The sequence below is a fragment of the Quercus robur genome, chromosome 9 (assembly GCF_932294415.1).
Source record: "Quercus robur chromosome 9, dhQueRobu3.1, whole genome shotgun sequence".
NCBI classification, from domain to species: Eukaryota; Viridiplantae; Streptophyta; class Magnoliopsida; order Fagales; family Fagaceae; genus Quercus; species Quercus robur.
In genome coordinates this window covers 51,330,259-51,346,285 of record NC_065542.1, presented here as the reverse complement: position 1 = coordinate 51,346,285, position 16,027 = coordinate 51,330,259, and the positions used below count along the sequence as shown (strand labels likewise).

Genomic DNA, 16,027 nt, shown 5'->3' with positions numbered 1-16,027 from the left:
AGTAAAATAAGTTAATGTAAATTTTTGGGTAACAGTAAAAAAATCTTAATGAAAGAGGTAAAAAAAATGCTAAATGCAAAATTAGAGCGTCACTTGGCAAGAACTCATGCACTTCAGAGTTAACAACTCCCAAGTTAGCACTGCTTTTTACTCTACAAAAACAAAACCTCCTTCTACACATAGCAAACATGCTATTGAAGAAGAAGAGGAGATCGAATCTGGATCTCCAACTGCATCTGATTTTCAAACCCCTATTATCGACAGTTAATTAAGAGTTTTGAACAAAGGTTTTGAAATTGACATGATATCCCTTTTCAATGAATTTAAATTTGCTAAAAATAGAGAAAAAAGAAAGATTTACCAAACTACTTTTACTCAGAAAGAAAAATATCGTGTTAAAAGAAAATGGAAAGAACAAAATGAATCAGCTACAAAAGGATATTTTGTTTTTTGATTTCCTTGAAAATTATTATGTTTAAAAAAATGGTTTAAATATGGTAAAAAAAATCAAATTTTGTTAAAGAAGATAAAACTGTTACCAGGTCTACCCATCCACCCCTTAAGACAATACTCATTACCTCTAAAGGGACTGAAGTGAAGGCCACCCCTTTTAAAATTGTTGAAGTTATTGATGCTAATACAACCATTTCTACTGAAACAAAGAAAATTATTGAACAAAACAATTTTGTTAATAACTCTTTGCATATTATTGGTCAACAACTTGACTGTATTGAAGAAAAAGTTGAAAAACCTACTATTTCAGAACCTAGGAAACCTTTGATTGATCTACCCAGTCAAAGAGAAAACTTGAGCCTCAAAACTTCTCAGGATAAAACTATTGAAAAGGTTGAACAAATGTTTTTCAATCTTCAAAAGATCAAAACAAATCAAGGTACTTCTACCAGTACTGCTCGTGCTATTTCAAGAAAAGAGAAACAGACTATTTTCTCTGAAAATGCAGACCTTGACTCTTCATCTTTTGCTTATGATAAAACTACTTTTGAACTACGTGAAATTAAAAGATTTGTTGGAAAACCCAATCCCATGTCTTTTACAAAAAATTGGTATTCAAAACATACTCCTCCTGATATGCAGTTTAAAGAAAGAATTTTTTAAACACAGTTTTCTGTTTCTGTTGATAAACTATATGAGTGGAATGTTGATGGTTTATCCGAACAAGAAATTATTAATAAAATGGGTCACATGTCTATGGTTGCTAATGCTTATTTCACCAATCATAACGTTGACCATGTTGAAATTGTTGATCTTCTTACTACTGGTTTTTCTGGAACTCTTCGTGGTTGGTGGGAAAATTCTTCACTGAAAAATCTAGAGAATCTATAAGAAAGGTTGTTAAAAAAGATGATGAAGGACTACCTATCTTTGATGAAAGTATTGGCCGAGGTATTCCTGATGGGGTCAATACCCTAATCTATACTATTATCAAACATTTTTGTTTGTACTCCCTCTAATATTGCTTCTCATATTAGTGATTATTTAAACAACTTGAGATGTCCTACTATGTCTGATTACAGATGGTATCAAGATGTTTTCATTTCTAGGGTAATGCTCAGGAAAGACTGCTTAAAAGCTTACTGGAAAGAGAAGTTTATTGCTGGTCTGCCTCCTCTCTTTGCTCATAAGGTTAAAGAAGAGTTAATTGGTAAAAATGATGCTATAGATTACAATAATTTAACTTATGGTGATCTTTTTAGTACTATTAAAAAACTTGGCATTAACATGTGTAACGACCAAAAAATGCTAAAACAACAGTTAAAAAACAATAAAAAAGCCAAGTATGAAATGGGTAATTTCTGTGAACAATATGGATTACCTCCTAGTGCTCCTTCCAGGCAAAAAGGAAAACATGCTAAAAAACATGACAATCAATATAAAAGATATCTTGCTAAACCTAACGCTTTTTATGATAACAAGAAACACATTTATTAAAAAAAAAAAAATGATAAATAGAAATCTGGTAAAGGAAAATGCTTCAATTGTGGTAAATTTGGGCATTTTAGTAAAGAATATAAACAAAAACCTGGAAATATGAAGAATAAACTTAACATGTTAAATATTAATGATAATGATCAAGAAGAGCTGTTCCAGATTCTTGAATCTACTAATTTGACTGACTCTTTGGAAGAGGACTTCTCCTCCTCCTCATACTCTGGTTATCACTCTAGTAGTGAAACCTCTGCTTCACCTAATATTAAAATTGGTTGTAGAGATTCTTGTTGCAATACTATCAATGTTCTCTCAAAAAATGATAAAATTGTTAATGTTCTAAACAACAATGAAGAACAAGAAAACCTGCTAATAAAATTGATAAGCCAGATTGACAATCCTAAGCTAAAAGAAGAATATCTTAAAGAATATCTTAAAAAGCTCAAGAAAACCTCAATCAAAGATGAAACTGATAAAAAACTGAAATAAAAAATAAGTATAAATGAAACCTTGGAAAGGTTTAATAAAAAGAAGTCCAAAGAATTAATTGTTAATGAGTTACAACATGAAATTGCTATTATTAAAGAAGAAATTGTTGAACTAAAAAATGAGTTTAAAAATATCAAAAATGATAACTTTAATCTCAAGCAAGAAATATTGCTTCAAAGAATTGATAATCAACAATCTGATACTAAACCGGATGAGCAAGAAGAAGATGGTGATAACACCAACCAATAAGCTCCTCTTTATGGTACTGCTCTTGCTAAGAATAGACTTAGTCTTATTAACAAACTGATCCCTCCAAAATGGCTTTCAAAAATGATAACTTTAATCTCAAGCAAGAAATATTGCTTCAAAGAATTGATAATCAACAATCTGATACTAAACCGGATGAGCAAGAAGAAGATGGTGATAACACCAGCCAATAAGCTCCTCTTTCTGGTACTGCTCTTACTAAGAATAGACTTAGTCTTATTAACAAATTGATCCCTCCAAAATGGTTTTCAAAAGTTAAAATTATTATCTGCCATGAATATGAATTCAATGTTATTGCTATGATTGATTCTGGTGCTGATATGAATTGCATTCGGGAAGGACTAATTCCTTCAAAGTATTATGAAAAATCTACTGAAAAATTGTTTTCTGCTAATGGTACTCAAATGAAAATCAAATATGAATTGAACAATGCTCATGTCTGCCATGAAAATGTTGGCTATAAAATTCCTTCTGTACTTGTTAAAAACATGACTGATAAAGTGATTCTTGGTATTCCTTTTATAAATACTTTATATTTGTTTCTTACTGAACATGATGGTATAACTACTGACCCTTTTGGGCAAAAAGTTAAATTTAAATTTGCTTCGAAATTTGAAATCGATATTGATGACTCTTTAAATCTGATTCATTCTAAACTTTCTGAAACAAGAAGTTAGATATAAAAGAATTGCTAACCAACTTTCTGATAAATTGTTACAATCCAAAATTGATACTTTCCAAAAATTGCTGATCAATGATGTTTGTTCTGATATTTCAAATGCTTTTTGGTTTAGGAAAAAGTATATAGGAAAAAGCATATTGTTAATCTCCCTTATGTTGAAGATTTTAATGAGAAAAACATTCCTACTAAAGCTCTTCCTATTCAAATGAATGCTGAAACTGTTGAATTTTGATAACAAGAAACACATTTATAAAAAAACATGATAAACAGAAATCTGGTAAAGGAAAATGCTTCAATTGTGGTAAATTTGGGCATTTTAGTAAAGAATGTAAACAAAAACCTGCTAATATATATATATATATATATCTTGATGATTATTCCTCTATAACTCCTAATCACTAATCAACATGAGTCTCAAAAAACTTTGTGATAAGACTTTATCATATGTACAAAATATGCATAGATTTTTTATCTTTATTTTTTTTTTTTTTAAGGATATTGCTATTGTGTTCATCCTTATAAGAATTTAAGCATAGATTAAATTTTCATTATTTTTGACAATTTTTCTTTGATTCCTTTATAATTTATATATTGTGTTGGTTTAAATGAATTTTTTCTCAAGTTTTCAGAGGATGGACTTTAGATAAGATGTTCAACTTTTATACGCCAAGCATTGATTGTAAGTCTTGTACATGGAACACATAGAGATAAGAAATTAAGAATATGGTCTACTTTTGTCGGCCTTAGCTTGATTTATCTAGACATCAATTTTCTCTCTTGCTAAAAGTCCGACTTATTTTAGGCAGAAGTTTCCTTGATTATTATTTGTATACAAAATTCCAGGATCATTAAATTGGAATAGGTCCCTTACTAACCTAACCAATTGGAATATGATGAAATTTCTTCCCATCTACACTAAACATTGTGTACACTCCAAATTTTTTTTTTTTGCATCTCATAATGATACGTTGTTGATAGGTGTTATCTAAGTCCAAAATGATTAAGAGTTGTAATTAGGACTATGGGCCAAAATCTTTACTATTCAATACTTTGCAAGAAAAATTAAACAATCATTTGATGTAATAGGAGACTATGGAATTTGACAATGTATACGCTGGGGTTTGTTCTTGATGTTGTGAAATTACTATAGGTACTGAAAAACTCTAGTTTGATTAGTTGGCAAGTCATGTTCTTTATCGTAGAAAGTATACAATGGAAAACTTTTATATTTCTAAAATAAATGTTTTGGAGAGAAAATTATTAGCCCCCTGATCCCATTGGGAGTTGGGACCCCCCCTATTTATACAAAGGAAAAAGGGTCCAATATTCCCAAGTGTGACTTAATTACATGAAATTTTTGTGCAATTGTGCTTAGATTTCTTTTAAAAATTTAATTATAATTTTTTATATTTTTTTTATACACCAAAAAAAAAAAAAAAACAAAACAAAACAAAATAAAAACAAAAACTAATAATTAAAACACTTTTCATCTTTATGGTTTGGGTTAGTTCAAGGAGCATTGGTAATTTCCAATGATGTTTGCTTGAAAAAGAGAGTGAATTGAAAGTCATCCAATAAGGATTTGGTTAAGTTTGATAAAGTGTGCAGACACGTAGCCAAGTCACTAACGTCAATCTGTTTATCCACAGATAAGAGTTGAGTGGGCTAAATTAATTCAACCATGGGATCACGCTAGACTACAACAAACCACTTGTAGGTTGTAGCTATGGTGTGTTCATGTCGGAGACAAAAGTGTTAGGATTTAGAAGTTTAGCAAAATATGCGTGACACTGTAATTTGTAACAGAGTTATGTCTTGGTCCAAAAAACAATCAACCTTGGAGCTAGAGCTGCTCAGAGAAGTTGCTCTCAGAAGAATCTTGCTCGAGCAAGAGATATTCCTGCTCAAGCAAGAGAATCAAAAACTGTTTTTTTAATTAGAGCAGCATGTTGAAGAAGCCTGGGATTATGTTTTCAACACTATAGTTTCTAAAGCCAAAACGGAAATCTTATAAGGCCATATGCTTGTTGAGCTCTGAATCCAAAAGGGAGTGTATTATATAAAATCTTTTGAGCCATTTTGGTGAAGAAAATATACTCAGTAAGCCTTAGTGCAACAGGCCATTCCAAATGGGTAGAGCTTTGTGTCTTTAGCTCTCTAGAGGCAAGGATTGGGTTAAATCCTCCTGAGCCATATTATTGGAGAGCAGAGATTAGAGAGAGTTTAAGCTCCCATGCTTTTCTGTCAAAGGCAAGCAACTAGAGAGAATGGTGTGCTAAGCTCCTGGGCCGAGAGAAATGCAAAACAACAGTGTGTCCTCACTGATCAAACTAAAAAAAAAAGAGAGAGAGAGAGAGAGACCCTATACCTTAGCTTCAAAAATTCTATTTTTTCACTTGTTTTGTTCTTAACATAGCCAAAATCACTAAAAGAACCCGCACCAGGTGCTTGATAAAATACCCGCTTTTACTATCCCACTCTTCTTTCAATCCCCAGAGAGAATGTTTGTGAGTTTCAAACCACAAAGCCAAATCTTCATTGAGATTTACTGCAGTGCCGGAGGTTGTGTCATGGAGGAAAGCACTATACAAGGATTCTAGAGGTTCTGGAACTACCAAGGTAGGAATGCAAGCGATGCATTTGCAGAGGTTGCATAGAGTTTATAGGTTAGTAAAGGTTTTGTAAGTCGCTGACTATTGTAACTATTTCTTTAATAGTGATTTTTTATATGGGAATGTCTTTGTCCCTGTAGTTGTTTTTCCTTAAAGAGGTTCTCCTTAAGTTTTTGACTTCGTGACCATTCTCTTTGTCACACTATCTTGTTAATTGTATAGGGGTTCAAACTATACTTTTCAATAAGTAAATGAGTGTAATCACATGGCGTGGTGACCCTCATTCACTTTATTATTCCCATAAAATGAGGGTTTACGGATGATTGCATTGTTTGGGGAAGAGTTGTGACCTTTGAGAGAAACACAACCCTTTGCAGGTATGAGTATTGATGGTTCACGGAAGGGTGCAAACACTTCCATGAATAAGAGGGATCTCGTGATATTTGAGTTTCTAATTCATTCAAACTTTCTACCACGTGATCACCACCATTTGGGGATCACCATACTTGTCTAAGACCAACAATAAGAACTCTTTGATGACAATCAACCTTCTTAAAACATAATGAATGGCTCTTTAACCTTTTTAGATCTCAACTCTGTCACACCAAACCGTCCAAAGTCAATGATGGTATCTACCATTGGATGACTTATTCTATATGATCTCAATGCTTAAATTTTATTGTGTACACAGAACAAATGTTATTGTTAATGTTTTTTTGGAGAGAAAGTTGTAAAATATAAATTAAGTTGCTTGGTAGCTAACATTACCTACTTGAGAAATAGTCGAAGGATTACCATGTCAAAGGGTATAGTGTCAGCGCACCCTTTCACACAGTCATATCCATTTCATAAACCATCAGCTTCTTGTTTGTCCTTCAAAAGAATATGGCAGAATCATTTCGGTTCAACTTCGCAGCAAAAGTTCTAGTGAAGATCAGTTCCCCTATCTTTCAAGAAGTCGTGTTGATATGGGGTGTTGAAGGCGATTTGGAAAAGCTTGAGGACACCTTGTCCACAGACAAAGCCGTTCTGTTGGTTGCAGAGGAACAGCAGGGACATAATCAGGAGCAGACTGTCTGGCTTGGGAAGCTATAAAACATCTTTTATGATGCCGAAGATGTGCTGGATGAATTCAAGTGTGAAGCATTGAGGAGATCATTGGGAGCAGCACCAGAAAGGTACGTTGCTTTCTTTCTAGCTCTAATCCACTTATATTCCACTTTAAGATGCGTCATAAAATCAAAGAAGTCACTCTCTAATAGTTAAACTTATAATGCTAAATTTCATGCTTCGGAAAGACTAGGAAACAGGCATGTCATGCATGGGTGGAGGGTGATGAGCTATTCCTTTGTGCAGACTTCAGATGTCATTGGAAGAGACAAGGATAAAGAAATAATAGTTAAACTTATAATGCATCCTTGTGATGGTGATCAAAAGGTCTGTGTTTTTCCCATAGCTGGAATTGCAGGTCTTGGGAAGACTACACTTGCTAAATGGTGTTCAACAATGAAGAAGTGGTCGGCCATTTTCACTTGAGAATATGGGTAAGTGTATCTGATGACTTTAACATAAAACAATTGTTGTCAAATTAATCAAATCTGTAACTAATGAAAATTGTAGTGATTTGGACGTAGAGCAATTGCAAATGCGCCTTTGAGGTCATTTGCACAACAGAAAATCCTTACTTTTCTTGGATGATGTGTAGAATGAGAATCAGGGAAAATGGATTAAGTTGAGGAATTTTTTGATGGAGGGTACCAAATGGAAGTAAGATCCTCGTGACAACACGCAGCCTAATAGTTGCATCCATTATACTTACCATTTCCTTCTACAACTTAGAATTACTTCTACATAAAGAGTGTCTATCTTTATTTATAAAATGGGCTTCTGGTGAAGGAGAAGCAAGATAACATGCAAAACTCATTGAAGTTGGGGATGAGATGGTGAAGAAATGCAAAGGAGTTCTAGCAGTGAAGACATAGGGAGCTTACTATATTCAAAGCTCAATGAACGTGATTGGCTATTTGTAAAGGATAATGAAATGTGGAAACTGGAACAAAAAGGAAGGGATATTTTGCCTACCTTACAATTGAGTTATAATCAAATGCCATCTTAAAACAATGTTTTGCTTATAGTTCACCTTTTTTCAAAAGATTATGAGCACAAAATTTTTGAATTAATTCAACTTTGGATGGCACATGGACTGCTTCAATCACCGAATGAAAACCAAGAGTTCCAAGATATCGGAAACCAATATATAGATGAGCTCTATTCAAGATCTTTCCTTGAAGATTATATGGATTGTGGCCATGTGTGGAAATTCAAAATACATGATCTTGTCGCATACCATGAAACACCTAACGCTCTAGAGTTTCTATTTATCAGTAATTGTGAAAAACTTGATCTAACTGAAAGGGAAGACAATCAATAAGAATTCCGGGCGAGCCTTCAAACACTGATGCACCATCAATTACCACAGTTGGTGGCTTTGCCCCATTGGAGTCAACGGTCTGCAACAACTTTACAAGAAATGGCAATTGCGGAATGTCCCAACTTGACTGCATTGCCAGATTGGCTGCCAAATTTTGTATCACTCAGTAAACTTGGAATTGTAAGTTGCCACAAGTTGTTGTCTCTGGCAATGGGAAGCCTCACAGCTCTAAGATTATATGGAGTTGCAGATTGTCCTGAATTAATTTGAAGATGCCAACCAGAAATTGGCGAGGATTGGCTCAAGATTGCTCATGCCTCAATATTTGTATTGATGGCAAAAGATTAATAAGCTGGTCGCAAGATATGGACTAATCTCTTCCCCACAATTCTATTATTTTTTCTTCTTCAAGAGTTTTAGGCTTTTAGCACTTATAAATTACTGCTGTAATCTATTTTCTTTTTTCTTTTTTAATAACTGTTACATTATTATGTGCCATTCATAAATATGCATCTATACACACACAAACCAACGCACACATATGCTTTGTAAGTCTGAATTCTTGCTAGATGTAGAAAAATCTAAAACAATGTTATATCTCTTTTGTATATTGTTTGCCAAATGTTTTACTAATCAAATTTACTACAACGTTACAAATCATTTTAAAGCAATAATAAGGCACTGTTAATTTGCAGCCTCCCTACTTCGTAAATTTCAAACAAATTAATGATTACATGACAGCATATCTAAATGAGCAATGCTCATTGAGCATGAGTTCCATGATGAAAATCTGAATTTGTTAGGTGGTATCTGAAGCCCATAAGGTAATTTATATCGAAACGAACTGTACAATCTTCCATACGAGTGATTGCTGATTTGCGGCTTGACTTGCGTTTGTTTAAAATGGAAGAATGAACAAAGAAGGTTATGAAATAATCTCTATATTTCCGTATATTAGATGTACTAATGTGAATTTATATTTATATATATAATAAAACCAAAGTAGTTGATCTATATGGACCTAGGCCTAGGCCTCGATTAGGTTAAAATCAAGATTTTAGTCATAATCAAAGGCTGACTAAGATAATGTAACATGTTTTAAACACATGCTAATATAATATACTCCATACATGCCTTTATTGCTTTAGGGTGTGTTTGGATAGAACTTATTTTGCTGAAACTGAAAATTGAAAACTGAAAACACTGTAGCAAAATAATTTTTAAATGTGTGAATAGTGCTGTGGGACCCATTTTTAATGAAAAAATTGATAAAAAAATGAAATTTGTGGGTCCATGAACAGTGGACGGACCCACTGATTGACAGAAAAGTCAAAAAATCAGGGCCAAACAGTACTAAACAGTACTCGCTTGTCTCCTGAAAGTCTGAAACGCGTGTAGAAAAGAAAAAGAAAAAAAAAAAAAAAAAAAAAAAAAAAAAAAAAAAAAAAAAAAAGAAAGCAAAACGCAAAACGCAAAAGTAAACGTGGATCCAAACTTACACTTAGTGTCCACCTTCATTAAGCAAACCTGTATTCTTTGACACAAAGCTCCTATACATTAGCCCTGTAAGTCCTAAATTACCTTGTATATTCTCAGTCCTTCAAACGAGCCCCATCTAATGATGGAGAGCTAGGATTTGAAGAGAGAAAATGGGGATTGAGCAATTCGGAAAATAAAAGGCCAATCATGTAATTAAATATTAAGTAATGTTTAAAATTTGAATACAAGAAATAAAAAAAATAAATAAAAAAAGGTGATAACATATTTGTTATATTATGTTTATTTTTTAGAGTTTTTTACACATGAAAATCTATTTTCCAAAGTTTTCAAAAGTCAAAATTCAATTTACAATTCACAAGGATTTTTGGTATCTATAAAAATCCAAGTATGACTTACATAAATTTATCTTATTTTGTTAATAGATATCCATACCATGTTCAAATTGTAATAACTTTAAAGCTATATAGATATATATATATATATTGATCTTCAACTTTAAAACTATATATCATGAACACCTTTACACCTTTTCATTTCAAAGTATAATTTAAAATAATAACAAAATATGGAGTTTGTTATGTAATTATCTCCATAATTAATTACTTTACCCAAACAATTTTGAAGAATGATTAATTATTACATAAAGAATTTGAAATCTTATTATCAAATTTTACCACTTCGAAAGGATACTATAACTTTTTTTCTCTTTTTATTTAATACTCTGCTTTATTTTCCTTTCTGCACCTATCCATATTTGATTATATTCTATTATAGATATTTTTTATGCTCAAAAGATTTGATAAAATAGGAAAGTTTTTTTTGTGAATGAAGTTTAAAGCATGAAAAATATTATAACATATTATATATATTACAGAAATTTATAATATTCAATTAAAGGAAAGATAAATTATAAGCATATATAACAGAAATTTGTTTGGCAGGATCGGGGACAATTGCCCCCTATCCTTGGCTCTGCCATTGACTCCATCCGCATAGATTTTGTAAGATCAGCATCATTTAAATTTTTTTTTTTTTAATTTTATAATAGAAAACCTTTATTGAAAACCAAAATAGGCAAAACGAAACAGCAAATAAACTTACTGACACGCCTCCTCCAAAATTACATTTGCAAATGCAGAAGGGCTATTTCCTAAATCAAAGGATCCAAAAACAGAATTAAACATAAACCATCTAGCTAATGAGTGGGCTGCTCTATTTGCTTCATGGTTAAACCCAACAAAAACTAGAATTTGCAAAGCTCCCCAATAGCAATCTCACATTAGTAACAAAGTTCTTAATTCTCCAAGAAACTATAACACCACCACCACCAGCCCTTAATGACTAAATAAATTTGTAGTTGAGTTTGAATTTGAAAATCAAAATTAAAAATTGTTCACTGAATAGATTTGTACTTGAGTTTAAATTTGAAAACCAACATGAAAACTGGTCTTATTTTGTAGGCAATATTTTAGGGAAAAAAAATATTATCATGTAAAGAAAAATTGTATAATAAAAAAAAATTTGATAAGTACTAAAAATTTGATGGGAAGGCAAGATTGGATTACCATTACCATAAAATGAGGTTTTATTTTAATAAATGAAATCGGTGATTGATTATCATGTAAAGAGAATTGCCTCATTAAAAATACTATAGTTTATAAGTGTGGGGTCCAATAGTTTATGGGTCCGGCCCACACGCTTATAGGAAGCCCACCGGTCTTAAACTGAAGGAGGCCAGGGCCCAAGCTCGAAACTAGAAAACATAGAAATAGCCCGAAGACATAGCCGAGGACGGTTTCGTCCTCGGCAGGCCCAAAATCTCAGGGATAGGAATGAAACACGAGTACGCTAGAAAGATCAGAAAATATCCTGGGGAAGTTGTCTTTAATACCCTTCCCTGACATGACACTGCCCCTAACAGAGCCGGGATCTTAGGCTTTATGGATCATCTCCAGCAATTTTTGGACTAGACTGATGGGACAGATATCTGTCCAGGAGAGATCGACCCTACACGTGGACGAAGGACAACGAACGTAGGCTAGTATAAAAGAGAATGTTATGTGACCAAAGAGAGAGGTCTCCCATCTAGCTTCTGGAAAAAGACTTGATGAAAGAGAATGCCTGGAGAATATACACCGGACAACACCTAAAAACCTGCCGACGGGTAACCGAGGACAACACCATCGCTCCTCGGACATAATCCGAGGAGACAAATCCTCCTAGATACAAGATTGATGGGCCTGAATATCCAGCCCAAAGCTCTTTCTCATATCGGCTCACCTAAAGTCCGGCTCGAAACGTCCCCCTGTGATCCAACGCTGGCCTTTCAAGCCCACTCTCTACAAATACTATTGTGAGGGACTTTCCGTGTGCGAGCCCAACATCGTCGTTGGGCCGTTGAAGATTTTGTGTCCTTACAATTGGCGTCGTCTGTGGGAAAGGCTTGCGCGTTGGCGTAAGAGGTGTTTGAGTCAACTCTCTAGCCAGCTGAGGTTTGTGGGATTCCCTCCATCTCCGGCGACATGTCGTCGTTGCTCCGACCCGAATTTTTGCCAGGGGCTACGCCCTGCAGTGTCAACAGCGCGGACAGCTCTAGGGGCTTCCGGCTTCAGGCCAAATCCCCCCCCCCGCCATGGTCTAGGGGCTGATCTCCAACAAGTAATAGACAGAACCAAGGCCTTGCATGGTCCTCGGACCCAAGCCTATGGGGAAACCAAGTACAAAAAAGAGATCTTACAAGTAATGGACAGAACCAAGGCCTTGCATGGTCCTCGGACCCAAGCCTATGGGGAAACCAAGTACAAAAAAGAGATCTTACAAGTAATGGACAGAACCAAGGCCTTGCATGGTCCTCGGACCCAAGCCTATGGGGAAACCAAGTACAAAAAAGAGATCTTACAAGTAATGGACAGAACCAAGGCCTTGCATGGTCCTCGGACCCAAGCCTATGGGGAAACCAAGTACACAAAGGCGCCATCGGAGTTCCCTAACTCCCAGTCGATTGCTCGGATGGAATATTTATAAATCATCAGCCTTGGACGATATTCACGCGCTTATCACAGAATATCCAACTGATATCCCGGTTAGTTTCTTAAGTTTGATTTATTACAAGTTATCGATATAATGCCTGATAGTGCTGTCAGATGAGAGTTGATTAGATTATGCTTCAAAGTAGCTTTATCACAAATATTCTCAAAGCAACACATACATGGAGCACATTCGTTCACAAAGTTGTGTGGCCCACTAGATCAACGCTTAAAACATGTAAATCAATTTCCATTTTTATTACGATGAAGAAATAGCACAGTGTACAAACGAAAAGCTGGAGTCAGCCTACGTCAGAGCTTACTACACAAAAAAAAAAAATAATAAAAAAAAAAAAAATACAAGAAAGCTGGAGAAAGCCGAGGAGGTATGTCGGAGGAAAGGTTGGCTACAGCTCCGAGACCTTATTCTTCCCCCGCACCCTTACCTGCCCATAACTCAGGCAGCCAAAAAGACCCAACTTGAACCTGACACCGTCGAAGAAAAGGTGCAGGGAGTTGGAGGTGGTGGGGCTTTCTCTAAATATACGTCTACCGCAAAGCAGAGGCGCTGATGGAGGAAAACCCTTCTTCTGCCGCACCAAAACTATGGCATGGACAGAACCTGCTTCGGATTTTGACTAAAAGAGGGGAAGATTCCTTTCCCCCTCGGTGGAGATGGAGTACTCTCCTGAACTTGTGCTTCCTGTGCCCATACCTTACTGTTATAAGCCTCATGAAGACATGGCGCTCCTGCGGCGGAGGAAGTTCTTTCTTCCCAACCCTCGCTTTCGACATGTTATGCCAAGAAAGGAAAGCTCCGGGTATGGGAAGCGTGATGCGAGAGAAAACTAAAAGGCTGGGTGTATATATAAAGTAACCCTCTCTCCCTCCTATTTATTTGAAAAGACAAGATAGTGGCAGTCAACTCACGCGGCGTCCCAAGGAGCGCTACAGACAAAGTGGTCTTGGCTCAACTTCCAACGTCAACTGCAGCCAAAAGACTGAAGGAGCCTCGTAAAGGCGCGCCTCGATCTTTGGGGCGTCAGAAAAGTACTGCATGGCCAGAGGTTGCAGAAATATCTCTTAATCCGCGGGCTCATTGAATTCGCGACCCAGGCCCGCTTTGCGTGAAGGCCCATGGACACCCTGTTTGGCACCTCGGGAAATGCTCAATGAAAGGGAAAATCTGAACTCAAAGTCTTGGACAGAACCTAAGGCTTGCATGGTCCTCGGACTCAAGCTAAAAGGGAAAACCAAGTACTGGTGCAGACATCGGTCTTGGACGGAACCTAAGGCTTGCATGGTCCTCGGACTCAAGCTAAAAGGGAAAACCAAGTACTGGTGCAGACATCGGTCTTGGACAGAACCTAAGGCTTGCATGGTCCTCGGACTCAAGCTAAAAGGGAAAACCAAGTACTGGTGCAGACATCGGTCTCGGACAGAACCTGAGGCTTGCATGGTCCTCGGACTCAAGCTAAAAGGGAAAACCAAGTACTGGTGCAGACATCGGTCTCGGACAGAACCTAAGGCTTGCATGGTCCTCGGATCCAAGCTAAAAGGGAAAACCTAGTACCGATAAAGACCCAAGTCTCGGACTCAAGCCTAAAGGGAAAAAGTCAAGTACATAGGATAAAACGCATAAGTCTTGAACAAAACCCAGGTTTTGCAAAGTCCTCGGACTCAGGCTGATTGGGAAATCAACTGCCCGAATGAAGAAATTTCTCGGCTTAAATACTGGAAAGGGTTAAGTCTCGCGTATCATGAAAATAGCAGAACAACCTAATGATCGTCAACCTAAAAAGGACATTCATCTAGTGGGTAACACGTCCTCGGATAGCTACTTCTCACATCTTATCGGAGCATTTAATACACATCACGACCAATTTTAAGATAAGTCTCATTCCTCACTGGTCGGATTGCCATGTTGAATAATAATTTTGTTAAAGTTATCGTGGCATCTTTTTAGGAACGATTACCTTGGCCTTAGTTATTATTGATTCAAATGCTATACTATTATGCCGAGCAGCGCTTTCACATTTGTTAAATATATAGACAAAACATACGAAATAGAGTAACAATCACTTTTATTAATATGAAAAATTGTTACAACATACAAGGAAGGGCTTAAACAAGCCTATACAAAAAAATTGAGCTGCTAAAACAGTAACAACATCCGTAACACAAATAAGTAAACCATCAAGTGTCTTCTGAACTCGCCTTCAAAGTCTCTCTGAAATCTATGCCTCAGAACTGTTCATATCAGGAGAAGATCCTTATACAAAAATAATGAAGGAGAAGGAAGAAGAATTAGAAGACATGGAAGCACTTCAGCAAGCTCTTGTCACTGAAGAATGCAAGGGAAAAAGAAGATGGAGGACATGAGCGGGAAGGAGGAGAAGAAGAGGGAAGCAATGAAAAGAAAGTAAAATGAGCAAAAGAGGGAGAAGGGGAGCCATATTAGGTATGCTCATGAGAGAGCGGATGGAAATGACAAGGGAGGTTTTTGACTCAGTCACACCAGAAATGGGGTGTGACGAGTCCCTGCTTCGGATTTTGGCTAAAAGAATGGGGAGGCAAATCTTAAGCCTCCGCCATCCTTGCCCCGACCGAGCCATCTCAAGTTTTATCAGGACATGGTATTTCTGGGAAAAGAAGGATCTGTTCATGGTGGATTACTATGAGAGAAGTATTATGGAATAGGGAGTAACCGGATGGAGGAAGTGGATTCTGAGAAGAACGTGAGGGATTCAGATATGAGAGTGTCACCCTCATTCTTCTCTCTTTATATAGGGAACGAAGAAGGGGGTATGCAACGCGCTCAGATCCCCAGGGGAATCCAGAGTATAACGCGCCGCTTCGTCCTCCCACACCATCAGTAACCGTCGCATCTAGGAAGCCTCGTAAATGGGAAGGCATTAAAGACACGCTGCAGATAACCACGCAGCATAACGGCAACGTGCGTAAATCCAGGAAAAACGCCTCGTAGACCGGTGCGTTCCTTGTGGAGGGGAAGAGTCGCCAGAGTTGATCAAGATCCGAAGAAAGTGAACGGCAATAAGGGCTTGACATCATC

At 36.1% G+C, this 16,027-nt stretch overlaps 1 long non-coding RNA gene across 1 annotated transcript; it reads left to right on the top strand.

Annotated features, from left to right (window-relative positions):
• The first annotated feature begins 5,002 nt into the window (after positions 1–5,002).
• Positions 5,003–8,118, top strand: LOC126698979 (uncharacterized). The gene is made up of 2 exons (XR_007646659.1): positions 5,003–7,175; positions 7,296–8,118. It is a non-coding gene; the product is annotated as an uncharacterized LOC126698979 (long non-coding RNA).
• Positions 8,119–16,027: the final 7,909 nt, after the last annotated feature.